The following is a 17,907-nucleotide window of genomic DNA, read 5'->3' as shown; positions in this document are numbered from 1 at the left end:
GGCGACTGATTCAGGAGGCTGCTGCGGTGGCGATGGCGGTCAGATGGGATGGAGGGGCCGAATGGATGGAGAGAGACGGGAGTGTGTGGGGTGGGGATGAGAGGAGGGATGCATGTGGCAGGGTGGTGGTGGGGGTGGGAGGGGCTGCTGAGGGTTATTGGGTGGACAACTGCCCACCCTTTGTGCTCCAAATCCGGGGGAATCTGCTGGCCATTGTGGCTCGCTGCTTGTTCCCCATCCAGAGAGCTGAGAGAGGGATTTCAGCTCCACAGAGCCGATGACTAGCTGGGTTTTTTTTTAATCATCCTCTCTGGTTTTCTCTCTTCCTCTTTTATCCTCTGTTTTTTTCTGGCTGTCTCTGCTTTGTTCTGATACAGTGCACCGTCAGCCCCGACAGATACTCTATAGTAATCTGTGCGTGGCCGAGGTTGGTGATCCAGTGCTGCGCTCTGTTTCAGGTTCCAGAGGAAACACCTGTTCCTGCTGCAGAGCACGTACTGCAGCTCCTCACCGTTTACTGCCACGATTTTACATTTCGCCCGGTTAACAAGCAGAGGCAGAAATAGCTTGTTTCATTTAGACTGGGCTATTTCTGTTGAGTCAAAATCTTCAGTGCTTATCCTGTTATCACCTGCACAGCTCTTCCCTCCCAAACCGTCAGCGAGGAGCAGCCTTTGAAACAGCGCGGAGAGACCGTCAGACATCACACACGTCTCGGCTGAGACTAATAGTAATGAGGTTCTCTTAGGTGGTGGGAGGTGGGTCGGTAGCGTCTCGAGGCAAAGTGACACCCCCCCCCCCCCCCCCCCCCAGCTCTAGTGGGGGAGAAAACTGCTGTGTAAATATATTTAATATGACGCAGTAAGATTTAAATCTGCTCCGAAGTGAAATAAAACAAAGTGAAATTAAAACGGCATCATGCAGAACCCTGAGTAAAATCTAGTTCCCATAAAGCTACTCAGCTGACTGTGTGTTTATAGTGATTTTGTTTTGAATGAATGAATGATGAATTTTATTGTTTTATCGTCTTCTGTGCAAAGATTTGAGAAACTAATTCAGTTTGAGACAATTGAGTGTAAGAACCTGGATTTATGTTGTTGGTCTGATGGTGGTGCATTGAGTTGTCAGTGAGTTTTGGTGTGTGATGTAAATAAAGATGGATGTCACCTCTGTGACTCCGCCCAAAGGTTTCTGAAGCTCAGAGTGAGCTGCTCCACTGTCACCATCTTGGCAACATCAGACTCCGCCTCCTAACTTCTGGCTAATCCTAAAATTTTGGACTTAGGTGAGTGCGCACACGCTGAGCACAAATCGGCATTCATCACTCACTCAATTCTCTCTCTCTCTATTTATGTGTGGAATAGCTCTTGTTGTAGTAGCTGGTTATTTATGTTTCAACATCAGAACCTGCGTCCGCTTTTAGCTGCTAACATGCTGTTGCTGTTTCAGACTGCGTTCAACATGTGAGCCATGTACGGCGACACTATAACACAACAGCAGAGCAGATTGTGAGCAGTAGTGGCTGTGCAGCTAACAGGGGTTTGTCCACTGCAGATTTAAAGGTCAGGATATTTCCTGACATGGGACTGGAAGCATTTATAGCTTATTTAAAACTATATCCCAGCATGTCAGACATGTAAGGGATAATCAGTCGTGAGTGAAGCAGAAAAGCATCTCTGGGGGCGATGAGTTAGAAAACAAATGGGACTTCCTAGTGGTTCTGGTGTATCCGTGCAGATGTGTGTGTCAGTGGGTTTGGTTCCAGTCTCGTGCTGAGCTGTCGCGTCTCTCTGCCCCATTTCCTGTCTCTCTGCTCAGTGGGCTGTCGCAGGGCCTGCAGGAGGGGATGTGGATATGAAGGGAGGTGGGATGCCCGCTCTCCTTTAAAATGAAAGAGACGTAACATGAATCAGAGGTTCACGGTGAGGGGAGGGACGGGTCGAATCACTCCAGTAATCGCAGACACGACAGTCTGGCAGCGGACAGTTTTACATCAGGGTGCAAGACAAATAGAATACGTCTCTGAGTAGAATTATTTTTGAGTAATGGTGATATTTTTGTGGTGAAAGTGAAACATCCTGTGGAGGCTGAGATTACAGTAAAAACAGGCAAAATCAAGTCAAGTCTGTCTTTGATGGAGAAGACGACTGAAAGGAAAGAGGAAAGACGAATAAAAACAAATAAAATATGCACACAAAAGAGTGTTGGGTGAAGAATTAATTTTTTCCCAATGTCACATAGAAATCAAGTTCATATTCATATATTTTGTATTAGCAGGCAAAATAACAAGGCCACAGCTAACAACACATTTCCTGTGATTGCAGTTAATGGAAACATGAAGTGGTGACATTTAAATAATGTGACAGGAAGTGAAGGTGTCAGGTTTTGTTTTTGTCCAAAGAGAAAACAAGAATATTTAAAGTTTGTGCTATTTGACCATGACCATGAGGTGCTTTTAGTTTCCCAACCTGAACATTAGGCTCATTTTTGTCACATAATCTGATCATCCTGACATAGTATGTGAACACACAACAACATAACGGAGTAAAGTTTTGGGTATTTATTGAAATACTCTAGGTAAACTGAGACCGAGTGTAAGTGAAACTGTTCGAACACAACCGAAAAGTATCAGACAGTGAATCTCAGAACAAAGTGAGGAAGGAATTTAAAGAAAGAAACTGTGAAGCAGCACGAAAGACGAGTGCAGAGTAACAGCAGGATGAGCTGCAGCAGAGAGAGAGAGAGAGAGAGAGCGCGACAACAAGCAGTGATGTGTTTAACAAAGGAACCTGAAGTAGGCGAGGACACAGCGATGTAAAGGAGAAAGGAAAGAATAAGGAAGTGGAGGGATGAAAGACACAGAACAAGAGGAGGAGTAGTGTGCATGCATGTGTGGATGTATACGTGTGCGTGTGTGTGATCCTGTATGAGCCGTGTGGAGCGCCGGCTGCATGGCTGAGCAATTCCTGTCCAGTTGGCTGGTTGTGTGAGTGTGGACGGTAGGGGGTCCCAGGGAGAGCTTTGATCATTACCGAGTGTGACAGAAGAGTTCTGACAGAGAGGTAACCCCCCGACACACACACACACACACACACACACACACACACACACACACACACACACACACACACACACACACACACACACACACACACACACACACTTGTACCAGCAACAACATCACCATGGCCACTAATGTTACTCCCTTACATGGGTTGAAGCAGAGATGCAGCAGAGGGTGAAGGTAGAAGTCTGTTTATCAGCGCTTTACACAACGGTAAATATTAAAAAAATAGCTGAAACTGACACGTCAGTGTCATTTAAACTACAACCAACCTCCAGCTCAAGTTCTGACTTAACTTATTCTCAGGTTTAGCTTTTACCAACCTGTGAGGCTGAAACCTGAAGCTGCAGTTCCTTTTCTGACCACTAGAGTGAAACTCGGTGGGCTCTAGTTTCGTAGACGAGGCGCAAGCGTAGCGCAGCACTTTGCAAATTTTGGGCGCTGCACAGCCCGGCGGAAGTACTCCTCTTTCCCACCTCCATCCCTCCTACCGGCGTAAGTGGGAAAGAGGGAGGGGAGAAAGCGTGGGTGGGTTTAACACGGTCGAGTCAGATCTTCACCAATCAAATGAGCTCCTTTCCTCACCTTTAACTGCGCTGCGGTCGAGGCGCACTGCAATTTTGTCATTTTATATTTTGACATGGACGAAGGAGACAGCGACGCCAGACAGCCAAACTTCTCTCAGGAGGAAACTGATGTTTTGGTCCGGGAGGTCCAAGCTCACTGTAGCCGAATACAGTATATGATAACACGAACAGACCTCCACGGACTGATGAAGCAAAAGTAGTCTGAGAGGTTACTAACGTTGATCAGGTTTGCCCTGATACACTGAGAACCATTGCCCAGTGTAAAAAAAACACACACACACTTTTTCCACTAATAAAGACACTCACACCATCAGGTTTTTAAAATACAAAGTCAATCACAGATGGGAAAAAAGAAAAGATATATACCAGATTTTTCCCACCTGTGATTGACTTCGTATTTTAAAAACCTGGTGCCTACATCACCCAAAATGCAAATGCAGGTCTCTAAAGCTGAGAGTTAGGTGAATATATATATATAATATAATCTAGGTTCATATTTTTTCTTAAATCATTAATCATATTTATCATAACTGTACTAAAGAAGTCAGCTGAATGACAGTGGGTCAGAAAATCAAACAGCCCGTAAGACTAGCACTCTAAAAAAAACAAAAAACGCCTTTACTAATCAAAAAAGGCAACCATTCACCTGCACAGAAAATGATCTGTTCTCTGTTGTTTACAGTTTGACTTAAAGACATTTTACACTAAGGAAATCTATAAAAGTGTAAACTAGCAGCATCAGGCATCAGATCGTCAGACACACACACACGCACACGCACACACACACACACACACACACACACACACACACACACACACACACACACACACACACACACACACACACACACACACACACACACACACACACACACACACACACACACTCACACACACACACACACACACACACACTCTTTCTGTCCAATAATAGAACGTTAATTTCCCAATTTATTTTGTCTCTCGTTGCCAGTCTGCCAGTCCTTCAGGTGTTTTCATTCAGGTTCAGGTTTCTCAGACACTCCGTGAACTGGTAATTAGTTTCTCCTGGCTCTCTGTCTCAGAGCCTGTGTGTGTGTATGTGTCTGTGTGTCCCATCCAGACAGAAATCAATTTCAGGCAGAGATCTATCAGCTTTTGTAGCCAGCGATCCAATCATCAAATAATGCATCTGATATCACGCTGTCGAGGTGGTCTGTTCAGGGAATGATTCACTCTCTCCCTTTCTCTTGTTCACTTTCTCATTCTCTCTCTGACCGTCCAATTCCTCCCTCCACCACCCACACACCTGCAGTATCTCACACACTGTGTCACACACACACACAAACAGGGACACACACACACACAGCGAGCTGATGGATAGTATTTGGAAACACGACTTCACCTCCGTATCATCAGAGGAAAAACCCTCCTTCAGATTCTCTCACAGTGTTCGACATCATCAGTCTGAGACGTTCTCAGACGCTGGCAGATATTTTCAGATCACAAGTGATTTACTTATTTTTCTCCTGAAACAACTCCGTCAGCCTCTGATTCAGTTAGCGAGTTTCTTTGTTTCGCAGCATGTAGGTTTATTTTAAAGGTGAGAGCGGCTCCTCCACTCACTCCGATTTAAACTCCTGCTGCTCCCGCTGCAGAGACTCTTGGTTCATTAAGACGACTGTCGATGCAGAAAATGTATATGTCTGCTTCTTGTATGATGGATGAAGAGGCCATGGTCTGAGAAGTAGACCTTCCCCAGTCTATTGTGTAGTTAAAAATGCACACATTAGCTCACAATTAACTTTCCACAGAACATGAAACCATAGAGCTGCAGAAATTACACAGCAAATAAATATTAAATTGCATCCACTGTAAATGCTCACAATAAAATGTTCATGGTGAAAGTCCCTGATGAAATCAGATTTAAGTAAAATCATTTTATTGCAACATGGGATTTTATTCAGTGATTGTTAATACGATTGAACTCAACTAAGTGCATTTGCGAGGAAAACACACCAACTAAGAAGCCAGAAGATAAAATCAACAGAGTCAGTGAGACGGGCTGTAAACAACCCCCCTGCGTAGTCAAACTGATCTGAGAGGGAAAATGAAGGCAAATGGGAAAATTACCCAAATTATCAACTGAGAGTCTCACTGATAGTGTTTCTGCTGCTCTTTGTAGAAATGCTGCTGCATGGCAGGTTCACTTACTGAGAGCAAAATGCTGCCACAACTCAATATAAAGACACAACAATCATAAAAACCCAGATACGGAGGATGCATCCTAATTAATTCAATTTATGTGACTCTACAGTTTGTGTTTTAGTCCAAATGATAACATTTAACCACGACAGGCTGTAAATAAAGACGGACACGGCCTCTGTGATGCCGTCCACAGGTTTCTGAGGCTCAGAGTGAGCTGCCCCACTGTTGCCGTCTTGGCAGCATTTGACTCCGCCCCCTAAACTCCCAGGTAATGATCTGAGGATAAAGTTATTGTGGAGCTGAGACTTCAGTGCATACACTGCAGAGGAACTGCAGCTTCAGGTTTTAGACTTACAGGTTGACGGTTTAACTAATGGTTTGAATCATTTCCAATTGTGTATGTGTGTGATATAGATCCGTATGCAGATAAAAGACGATGAAGGACATGAAACAAATAATTTAGAGAAATGATGGATGCGCTCTCTTTTGGTTTCTACTTCATGAAATATGTTCTGCAAACATGTAAAACCTACACACACACACACACACACACACACACACACACACACACACACACACACACACACACACACACACACACACACACACACACACACACACACACACACACACACACTCCGTCAGAGTACTTGAGAGACTTACATACTTCACCCAGAGTGTTTTTTCTTCCCAGTCCACTTGAGAGAGAGAGAGAGAGAGAGAGAGAGAGAGAGAGAGAGAGAGAGAGAGAGAGAGAGAGAGAGAGAGAGAGAGAGAGAGAGAGAGGGGCCACTTGAGGACCACACACCTGCAGTTTGGCATCATGTGTATTTTTGTTTAGCATAAATGTATAACTGGTGTTTGTTTAACAGCTGTATTCACAGTACGTGACAGTATGCTAATTATAGTGTGTGTTTTGGGGGTTAAACATTGATGTCATAATGCATTGAGACAGAAAGCCTCTCCTACTGTGACGTTGTCATGGTTACCACATGAAGACACAATGCTGTAAATATCTCTATTTACCATCAGTTCACCACACACACACACACACACACACACACACACACACACACACACACACACACACACACACACACACACACACACACACACACACACACACACACACACACACACACACACACACACACACACAAACAATGGTGGACATATGGTATGCATTGCACACACATGTACATTCGCACCACTTTCTCTCTCTTTCTCACATTTTTCCAAGTGTGACCCATACATAGCCTAGATAGACACACACATTAACACACAACCATTTTCACATATAGCCTATGTTCAAAAACAGAAGCAAATACACCCCCCCCCCCCCACACACACACACACACACACACACACGTCTGCACATCCGTCTAACAACAGTTACCTTCCTCTCCCACAACCTATTCACTCATTTACACATCCCTCCCTCTCTCGCTTCATTTGCTGCCCAACTCTCTCACTCCCTCTCCTTCTCTCTCTCTCTCTCTCTCTCTCTCTCTCTCTCTCTCTCTCTCTCTCTCTCTCTATCTTGTGCAGGAGAAAGGTCATCTCTCACCAGGAGACCCACCAGCCTGTCAGAGCTGGGGGATGATGGAGCGCGGCGTACTCTCAGGCAGCTACATTTAAACACCACAGATGTGCAAAAATGACGATATCAGGTGAAATTATGGAAAACATTTTGCTGAAGCTTCAGTTTGGTTCAGTTTCACCTGCGAAACAACAAACATATACTCATCAGAGACAGTAACACACTGATAAATCTCCTCCTGCTCTGTGGACTTTCAACATGGCCAACGTCACAGTCCACTCATTATCACTGACACGTTTGTGTTTCTGTGGCCAAACATCTGATCGTGGCTCATAAACACAAACAGAAGAAGCTGCTGCACAGGACACACATCTGTGTGATCAAGACACGGTTTGATGAAATAAAGACACATACAGCTGATAGAGATCTGCTCTATGATTAGGTGTTATCTTTCCTTTTTATAACAGAAGCAACAGATCATTCACTGGTCTCTTGAAACTGATTGATCAGTTTAACTTAACTTGACTCAATGAGGTGACAAAGCCTCAGTAGGTGCGTTTCCATTACCCCTTGAAATGTGCAAAACCTAAATATCGAAATTAAAAACTGGTAATGGAAACACCTACATTTCGAAAAAACTCTCAAATATCGCAACAAAGTTTTTACGCTCTCATGAGGTGGTTTTTGAGACGTATCGATACAAACGTGTATCGCAAAAGTGTAATGGAAACACCTTTTTCGCTTTTCTACATGTCACCGGCGTCACCGGAGTTGTGTGTGTCCACGCTGTGTTGGTTTATGTAACTTGAGAGGACAAATGAACCACATGTTTATTGTCATGCATTGCTGACCTGGGCATTGTTTCTCATTAAATTAGAAAAACCTTTCCTATCATTCCCCTTTTCCGTGCATGGTTGAAGGAGACTGGCTCGCACCCACACTCCCACTCCCTCCTGCGCCGACATGTCACCTTAAGTCACATAAACCAGTACGGGTGTGTGGACACACACAACCACCTATATTGTTGTCAGCACCTCATCACCGCTGGTGTTAAAAGGCTCCGTTCTTTCTGCAGTCAGGTTAAAGCGCACATCCGCCGTGTTGGTAAACAAATAATCCCTCTGTATCAACGGAGGAAACCGTGCTTGATCAGCTTGGGTTGGAGGTGGTGTGAGTGCGGGCCAGCGGGGGAGAGGGGGGCATTCGGGCTTCAGCACGGTATAGAACAACTGGCCCTAGTGTGAGTGCGTCCTTATTTGTGGCCGCTGCAGAGCCACACGGGCTTTGCCTTTCAGCAATCAAGCGCTGTTTTTGTCTTTGTTAAAAACAATAACAGCAACAGCTGTAGGCAGCTGAGATCGCTGTGCCGTCACCATAGAAACGCAAGACGCATTACGGCTCATTCGCAAAATACTTTTCAATGGAAACACCCGCAAATGGCAATTGCACTTTTTCGAAGTTTCAGAAATATCGCTTTGATTTTGCGAAAATCTGTAATGGAAACGCAGCTAGTGTTACTGAGACGCTGACAGACTGTCACACTGTCGCTATGTTAGTCTAAACAAGTTTGTAACCCTAATGAGCTAAAGTTACCCTAAACAAGCTAACATTAACATAAACTAAGAAAATTGGCATAAACAAGCTGAAAATCGTTTGCCTGGGGTCCGTTTCAGAAAGCAGGTTTAACAAACTCTGAGTTAAAACCTGAACCTGGGTTGATTAACCCTGAACTCTCAAATTCATGTTTGGGATTTCAGAACAGGTGATAACAGTTATAGTTCAATCAACTCTGAGTTAATTTAAGCTTGCATGATTCACCATGGCAAAAAGCAGCAAAAAGCCTCGCCCCTCCTACTTCTCACCGGTGGAGTGACATGTTTATGAACGCTGACGCAGACGAGACGTGTCATGGGAGGGTTGTTCAGATAAACTGACGGTGCAGAAAAACAGGAACGTTCAAACAAATACTCGTCGAGAATAAAACATCTAGGTCTAATTTACACAAGTTTACACGTCCTGTCAGTCGCTGCTTTCAGTCTGCAGGCTTCAGAGAAAAAGGAGAAACTCAGGGTTGGTTGGAAAAAACCTGCTCCCAACCAGGTTAGGTTCACAGAGTCTAGCCTCGGTTATCTAAACAGGCTGGAGTTACTCCTCTTTCCCTGGTTTGAGTTACCTCCCTTTCTGAAACGGAAAACCCAGAGTTTCCCTCATTTCAGGGTTAACTCAGAGTTTTCACTAAACCTGCTTTCTGAAACGGGCCCCTGAACAAGCAAGTTAACATTAGTCTAACCCTAATGCTGCGTTCACATAGCCTGGTCGCGCCCACACTAGTGACGTCACGCCTCGCAAAAGCGCTGCTGACTTCTAGTCTGGCCAACCGTGCTATTAACTGGATTTCTGTCTCCCGAATTTTCGGGAACTCCACCCTCTTTTTCGAGAGCCAATCAACGTCGAGCCTCTCCAACGGCTCTGGGTAGAGGCGTGTTGCAGTAGAGCAGCGACCGGAACCTCATTGTAAACAGCAGCATGGAGCAGCGGACAAGAGCGGTGTGATTGGTTTAAGCTTCGACACCGCCTATTCTGGCTTCGACCAATAGCAGACTGAGGCATTTGAGGGGGGCGGGTAAACCAGGTTTGAAGGATGCGCTTTGAGAAATGGATTCTCTTAACGTCTTGGCCAGACCCAATGCTGAGTATCAACATTGGAAAGTCGTGCCAACCAGGCTAGCGTTCACATGGAGTCCGGTAAACGGCAGACGGCATGCCGGACTCCATTTCAGTGGACGAGAGAACAACGGTAAAACTTGGGGGAGGCCGGCAAAAAATACCGCGAACGGCAAACGGCAATGCCGTCCCGAGTTCAAATATTATAACTTTTCCCGTCTGCCGCGACAGTAAACTCAACCGAATGTGACGTGTGAGTATGAGTATGTTGACGTTACCATAGCAACATGGAGAAGCGTCTTGCCGTTGTGCCGTCCGACAGTTTGTTTGTTTTTACCGTTCCGTCCAGCGGAATTGCTGTTTACCGTCTGCCGTTTGCCGGACTCCATGTGAACGTAGCATAACCAAGCTAAAAATGTTAACGTTAGCCTGAAAAAGTCAACATGAACATATCTTCTTTTCTGGAGGAGGGTCTGGCAGGCGAGACTAACATGACTCCAACCAAGTTAATGCTGGCCCAAACTAACAAACAAATTCTGCAGGCCAAAACAAACAAACACTAGCCTAAACAACTAAACATTAGCCTATACAAGTTGATGTTAGTCCAAACACACCCAGAGTTTTCAAAATAAAACAGGGTCAGCAGTGACCGTCCTGTAGATGGGGATTTTAAAATGGAAACAAAGCGTGGACGTGACCTGGGTTTCCTCTAACTCTGCTGTGTTGCCCTCAGACATATGTAGCCTAACAAAGCTTCCTAATGAAAAAAGGAAATAATTCAATAACAGTGGTGAGACGGACTGAAGCTCCGAGCATTGGTGAGTGTCCTCCATAGACGAGACAGTTTTCCCTCTTTTTGTCATCCTGCTTCTTTTTTTTCTAACATGTCAGCTCGTCCTTGTCTGTCACATGTTTCATCTCTTCAGCAGAGACTCAGACACTTAATGTAATTCTGTGTCACTAAATGTAGGCTTACATCTGCCGATTGTGCTCTGTGAACAGCATTTATAAGAGAGTTTCTTTCATGTGTCTGTGTCGGTGTAAACAACAGAATGTGAAGCAAACCTGCACAGACCATTACACTCACTCAGCCAAACACAAACGCCACAGAGAGAAGAAGAAGAGAGAAGGACCTTGAGTCGGAGCGGGAATAAGAAGAATAAAAAGATGAATTTGAAGGAGAATTTGATTCCCTCAGACAACTCCAAGGAGACTGACACAGGTGGAATATGAATGAGGAAAGTGTGTAGGCGTGTGTGTGTGTGTGTGTGTGTGTGTGTGTGTGTGTGTGTGTGTGTGTGTGTGTGTGTGTGTGTGTGTGTGTGTGTGTGTGTGTGTGTGTGTGTGCGTGTGGGGGTGGTGGTGGTGGTGGTGGTGGCAGAGAGACCCATAGAGTGAAAGAAGAAAGAGACAGCGAGAAAGAGAGAAATGCCGGTGAGAAGAAGAGAGGAGAAAAAAGTGGAGGAAACGAGGGGAAGGAGGGTCAAAGAGCCTGAAAGAAAAACTGATGAAAGGCGGGAGAGACAGACTGTTAAGCTAATGGCAGAGGACAATAAGTGAGAGACAAAAGGAAATGATAGATAAAAGAAAAAGAAAATGTGCGGGCATTACAGAGATAGGGAGAGAGGGAAGGTCATACAGGAAAACCAGGACGTCATCATCACACACAACAGCTGCTGCTGCTGATGAGAAACAGTAAAGCCGAACACAGTGTAGTAGGCTACACATGCAAAGATACAAACATGCTACACACTCAAAAAACAACTTCATCAACTTGACAATGTGCTGCAAAAATTCAAAACACAACACACGACGTGTTTCCAGGGACACAAAAAAGTGATGGACCTGACTGGGGCTCTTTAGTTCAAAGCTTCTGAACTTTAGAAGTCGTGAAGACGGCAACCTGTTAGTGTTATAATATAATTATATATATATATATATTTATATATAATATATAATAAAGTGAGTTTGTTTGAAAACTGCTAATATGTACTGTTAGCTTAGCATTAGTCTTTAGCCAGGTCCATCACTTCATTTTGTGTCCCCGAAAACAATTGTTGTGTTGTATATGTGTGCAGGTCATCTGTTTTCAAATTGAATGGAGTTATTTTCTGAATTTGTAGCATGTTTGTATCTTTCCATGTGCTTTCTTCACAACCAACCGTATGAGACAGTCAGATGGAAATGCAAAGATGAGGAGGACAAGAGTCTGACAAGAAGAAGAAGAAGAAGGGGTCAACAGATGAAGAGAGAGGGAGGGGGGGGGGTACTAATATCACTGGAGGTAATGAGAAATAAAAGGAGGGAGATTAAAGAGGAAAAAATGGTCAGATTAGAAGAGAGAGGCAGGTGAGATGACAGGAGAACAGGAACAAAAGCATGAGATGGAAAGAAAAAGGCAGACAGATTAGAATAAGAATGAGAGAGAGGGAGAAAAATGGCAGACAATCAGGAAGAGAGTGAGACTGACAGATCAACGGGAGGGAGGGAGGGAGGGAGGGAGGGAGGGAGGGAGGGGGTAGGGAGTTGGTCTGGGGATCAAACCAGTCTCAGAGATCATTTGACAAGAGATGAAAAAAGAAGGAGATGAGGAACGAAACAGCGCAGACGAACAGAGCGGGAAGAAGAAGAATAAGAATAAGAATGCCAACGAGTGGTTCAGGTGATGAGATGAAAGAACGAGGAGAGAAAAAACACAGTGGTGGAAGACTTAAGCACCTGTGGTGTCACCTTTGTTAGTGCATGACGCCACCGCTCTGCAACATTGTGAATGAAGACGATGTGAGCTGCCTCCAATCCCCAAAATTCATCTCAACTATATTTAGCTGTGTGTGGTTTTGTTTTTGTTATTAAAGGCTCACTTTCGCTGTGGGGGAGACAAACACATTGAAACAGGCAGGACTGGGGATGAAAGCCAACACAGAGGAAAAACAATTTCACTCTGTGTCACAAACCAGTTTTGATTATCTGACCTAATAACACGCAACACGAGTGTTGGGAAGAAGCTTTGATCACAGGTTTAATCTGACATCATCCCCGTCTTTGAGTTTCAGCGGTGATATGTGCTGCATTTCATCATCAATAAATCATGACCTCACTCATTCTGAGACTTTACAGTAATCACTCCACAAAACATCAACAGCAGCAACAGTTAGACGATTATAAACACGTCAGGACTAAGAGTCTAAATGCGATTGTTGTATCAAAGAGAGGTTTTCATTTCCTGCAGCAACAAGAACGCTGAAATCAGCAAAACAGGTGAACTCGAATCACCTCCTCCTGGTTGTCTGCCACCTCCACTCAGACTAGTTTCAGTTCACATTATAAATGGTGCCGCACAATCAATGGCAGTGTAATCGAAATCGCAATGTGGCCAAGTGCAATATCCAATATCATAAGAGCAGCAATCATTTTTGGATGAAGGTAAAAGGGATGTCACAATTATACATTTTCTTGGTACAATTATTGTCAGAGAAATAATCATGGTATTACGATTATCACGATTATTATGCATTAATTAATTCCACAACACTATGAATGTGTAAAATCAAATACAGTCAAAATATAATTACATTAATCATTGTTTACACAAAATATTTCAAGTATCTATTAATATGACCATTTATTAATCCCCCAGGGAAAGTGTTTATTCAGGTCATAAATTGTCATCTATACCAAATGTTTACATTTATTTTAATCGTTTTTTGTTTTGTTTTTGAATACAAATGACACACTAACATTTAAATTCCTACCAATTCAATGTTACGTTAGTAAAATGGACCAGTACCTGAGCGTTTACCTTTATTTTGACGCACATCTGCCAATATAGTTCCGACAAAATCTTTTTTGGGAAGTGACGGTATTTAGGAATCTTTAATTAATTGTGAAAACAAGTAATCGTGACATCCCTAATTGTGTTTTAACATCACTGTAAATGTTGTGTTGCTACAGAGACGCCCTGGACAACAAAACATATTCTCAATACGTAAAGAGACATGTTTGTTTGTTATAAGACGAAACAAGCATGACGTCATCGATTTTACGCTTTTTTTTGTGGGAATTAACAAAAATTATTATTCGCGCTGAAACCAAAATATCTGCCATATAATCACAATACATTGTTTCTTTCTTGCGTACCGTGCTGCCATCATTATAAACATAGAACATGTGATATCAGACAAAATACGAACCATTTGTGTAAAATTCTGATAAAATTGCTCAAAGAGACAGTGACTATGACATTTGATGATCTCTGATCACCAAAGTCTAATCAGGTGTTTTTGTGTTATTGAGACAACATATTGATGAGACAGACGACCTGAAACCATGAGAGCCAAACTAAGTCAGGACGTGGTCTGGCCTTGAACCACTGACCCACCGTGTCACAGGCAGCGTCTCATCACACCATCCCGAAGGTGTGAAGGATGTGTCAGTGTCAGCAGATATCAACATAGCACATGTTGGTAAAAGCCGACAGTTCACTGTCAAAACGCATCTTCAACATATCTGTGTCTCTAACTGGGCACAGTGAATTACTGTGACTCACATGTGCAGTTTGTTACCTGCCGCAACATCAAAGTGACACAACAAAACAACAGTTTGTTCTTCAGCTGCTGTTGATAAGAAAAAAACTTCACTCGAGACTTTCAGGTTTTTCTTCGATCTGCTTCTTTTATGTGATGTTTTATGGGTCGTGCAAGTTTTCTAACCCCGAGGCCTGCAAAATCCATTCAGTGTCTTTAATACGATTTCAAAGATCCATAGTCATCAATCTTAAAATGAGCCTGCCTCTAAATTTCTGAAAAATTGACTTTTTGAAAATGCAGCAAACAGCAGCAGCAGAGAGAAGGTGTCGACCTCTGCAGACACACAAAGGAGCAGCTCATCACTCTTCTCACCAATTCAATTTAGGAGACAGCAGGAGAAAGACTTCTCTTACTTCCCATTCATTTAACATTTGCTAAGGATGAATTCTGCTGATAACTATATCATTATGAGCTCTCCACACAGCGGCCTGTCTGTGCTGTAGCACAGTGAAGGTCACACACTTTCTCCAACAAACACTCACATCAGTCCCGCCACTGAGCAGTGATTCAAGAGGCAGTGATACTGTCATGGAGGCAAAGTTTACAACCCCGTCTGTACGTCTGCTACCAGTGCACCTCAAAAACCTGTTTATCGATTATTGTAGGAAGCTCTGGCCATGCTCCACAGAACCACTGATTATTTCACATCACATCCATGAAGCACTTTAAGATGCTATCACTGTTTTATCATGAAAAACAGGGAGAAAACCACAGGACACATGTGACGTTACAGATTTAGGTGAGCAGCCTCCGTGGAGACACAGATGTTCAGACAGAGATGAGCTTTAATGTTCCCTGGATCTCCACCTGACAGATGAACATATTTCCTCATGTGCATGACCGGATTTACAACATTCATCTTCATCAAACCTTTTGCTGACAGTTTGATGCTTTAGTGTTCAGTTTTACATTTAATGTTTGGATTCACTTAATCTGATTTTCTGTTCATGTGTTAGCCCACCATCTGTGTATCTGGGCCCCAGAGTTAAAACGTTATTGATGAGTCAGAATCCTCAGATCTCCACATGTGCCCGTTTCACTGAAGATGATAAATACCGGTACATGCAGTGGAGTAGACACTATCTCCCCTGAAATGTAGGAGTGAAGTAAACATAAACATGAAGAACCGCAAAATAATACTTGCATTATCCTACTGTAGACAAAGAGGGTGTCTAAGATAAAAGAGTTAACCACCACAGACACACAAAATATAGTTACATAATAAACAGCAACATCAAAACAAATCTACAGCTAATCCTCCACTGTCTGACTGAGCTCCAGCATTTGCTACATTAGATCACATCATAACTTGTTACGGGGTGAATGGAGGCTCTCTGCCTTCCACCTAGTGTCTCGTGGCCGAAAACCAACCTACAGCCAACCAGGTGTCCCAGCTCTCGTCTCGGTGGCATCTCGACACAAACACGCCCCATAGGACTACACAAATAATACACATCGCAAAATCCTATAAATGACATTATCCACTGCTCCATGGATTGATTTTTCGCTGGCTTTGTTAAAAACAACGGGAGGACGGTTAGCAAAACAGTGGAAAAGGGACCAGACTTGCATAGTCCCCCCTTAAAGGGATAGTTCAACATTTTGGCAAATTGGCCCATTCTTATAATCCCTATAGTCATAGCAGTAGGTTCGTTATCTTTAATTGTCGGTGCAAGCTATTTTTAGAACGGCGGAGCAGAGCCGCCAGCTGCTCAGCGTTACAGAGGCTAATGGAATTTCTTGGTTTCCCTCATCAAACTCATCAAATACACAATTCAACAACTCCAAAACGCTCTCGTGGACAAGTTGTGACCTACACATTCACCACGCTATGAAATAATAAGAGAACGTTACGAGTTGTTTTAGAGGTAAATTCATAGTTGTTGGATTGTGTATTTGATGAGTTTGATGAGGGAAACCAAGAAATCCCATTAGCCTCCGTAGCGTAGCTCTGAGCAGCTCGCTGCTCTGCTCCGCCATTCTAAAAATAGCTTGCACCGACAATTAAAGGTAACGAACCTGCTGCTATGACTATAGGGATTATGGCAATGGACCAATTTTGAACTATCCCTTTAAGGCCGAAATTAGACACTAGCTAATATTAATTAGCTAAACTGTAAATTAAGGCTAGCTAATAGTTGTTGAATAAACTTTAAGTTTATTCAACAATTATTGAATAAACTTTAAGTTTATTCAACAATTATTAGCTAGCCTTAGCCTTCAGCTGGAAGCGCTTACAGGGGACATACTAACTTTGGAGGGGACCGAAAAAAATGTGAGTCCAAAACACAGGATGTTATAAAAGCGTTACAACTGCTATGCAGCAGACTGCAATGGCAGTCAGTGATACAAATACATCTTCAACCTTGTTAGCGATGAGTTACTAACCACCAGCTACAGCAGCTTCACCAACTAGCCCTGTGAGTAGTAGGCTACAATAAATTCTGCCCACATTGATGAGTGAATGTCACTTTGCGCCAAGACAAATAATTTATGACAAGTTTCACTCCCGGAGTCAAACAGTGCAGCTGCAACAGAGACTGAGGCTTGTCTTGCTGATGAGAAAGCTGAAGGTGTCGGCTGTGATGACTGGTGGGAAAACTCACAGTCGTCTCAAAACAGAAACCTGGGCTCACTCGAGTCAGATCTTTTCCCCTCTGGTTTCCTTTGGAATAAAGAATCACAGTCACATTGATAAACATGAGCTGCTGTTTGTGTCTCCTCAGGTTGTTACTTCGTGCTTAAACTTGGGCCTGAAAAGATTCGGCTCTGTTTTCATCTTCTCACTAAATCCCAGCGTCTATTTTGATTAAACTCTAGTTGAGAACAGGTAAAAGAAAAAGAAGAAAAGGTTTTGTGTAAACAATAAAGAAATGTCTTTGTCCAAGTCATTGGGACATCTGGTTAGTGCCGACTTGATCTCTGTTTCATTCCATGTTTGGTGCACTCCTGTGCAAATAGCTTGACACCTCAGTGTCACAGTGTCCTTCACCAAATTCTTATCAGTATCAGTTCTTCTTTGAGTCCAAGTCAATGTATGTGCCACATCTAAAGAGAATTTCCAAGGTGGTCTTGAAATACCACATTAGGAAAGACCAGAACCAACTTTTGTTAGGTCACCATGACCTTGACATTCAACCTTTGACCACCAGAATACACCAAGTTCATTACTAAGACATACAGTATCTAATCCACAAGAACGCCATGGAGGGAACCATTGTCACCAACATGGTCACTGCTCTGACGTCTGCAGGCACAGAGATGTAAAGACAACTGGAC

The sequence above is a fragment of the Trachurus trachurus genome (assembly GCF_905171665.1).
Source record: "Trachurus trachurus genome assembly, chromosome: 7".
In the NCBI taxonomy this organism is placed as follows: domain Eukaryota; kingdom Metazoa; phylum Chordata; class Actinopteri; order Carangiformes; family Carangidae; genus Trachurus; species Trachurus trachurus.
The sequence above is the reverse complement of the archived record's forward strand: the minus strand, read 5'-3'. Positions refer to the sequence as shown.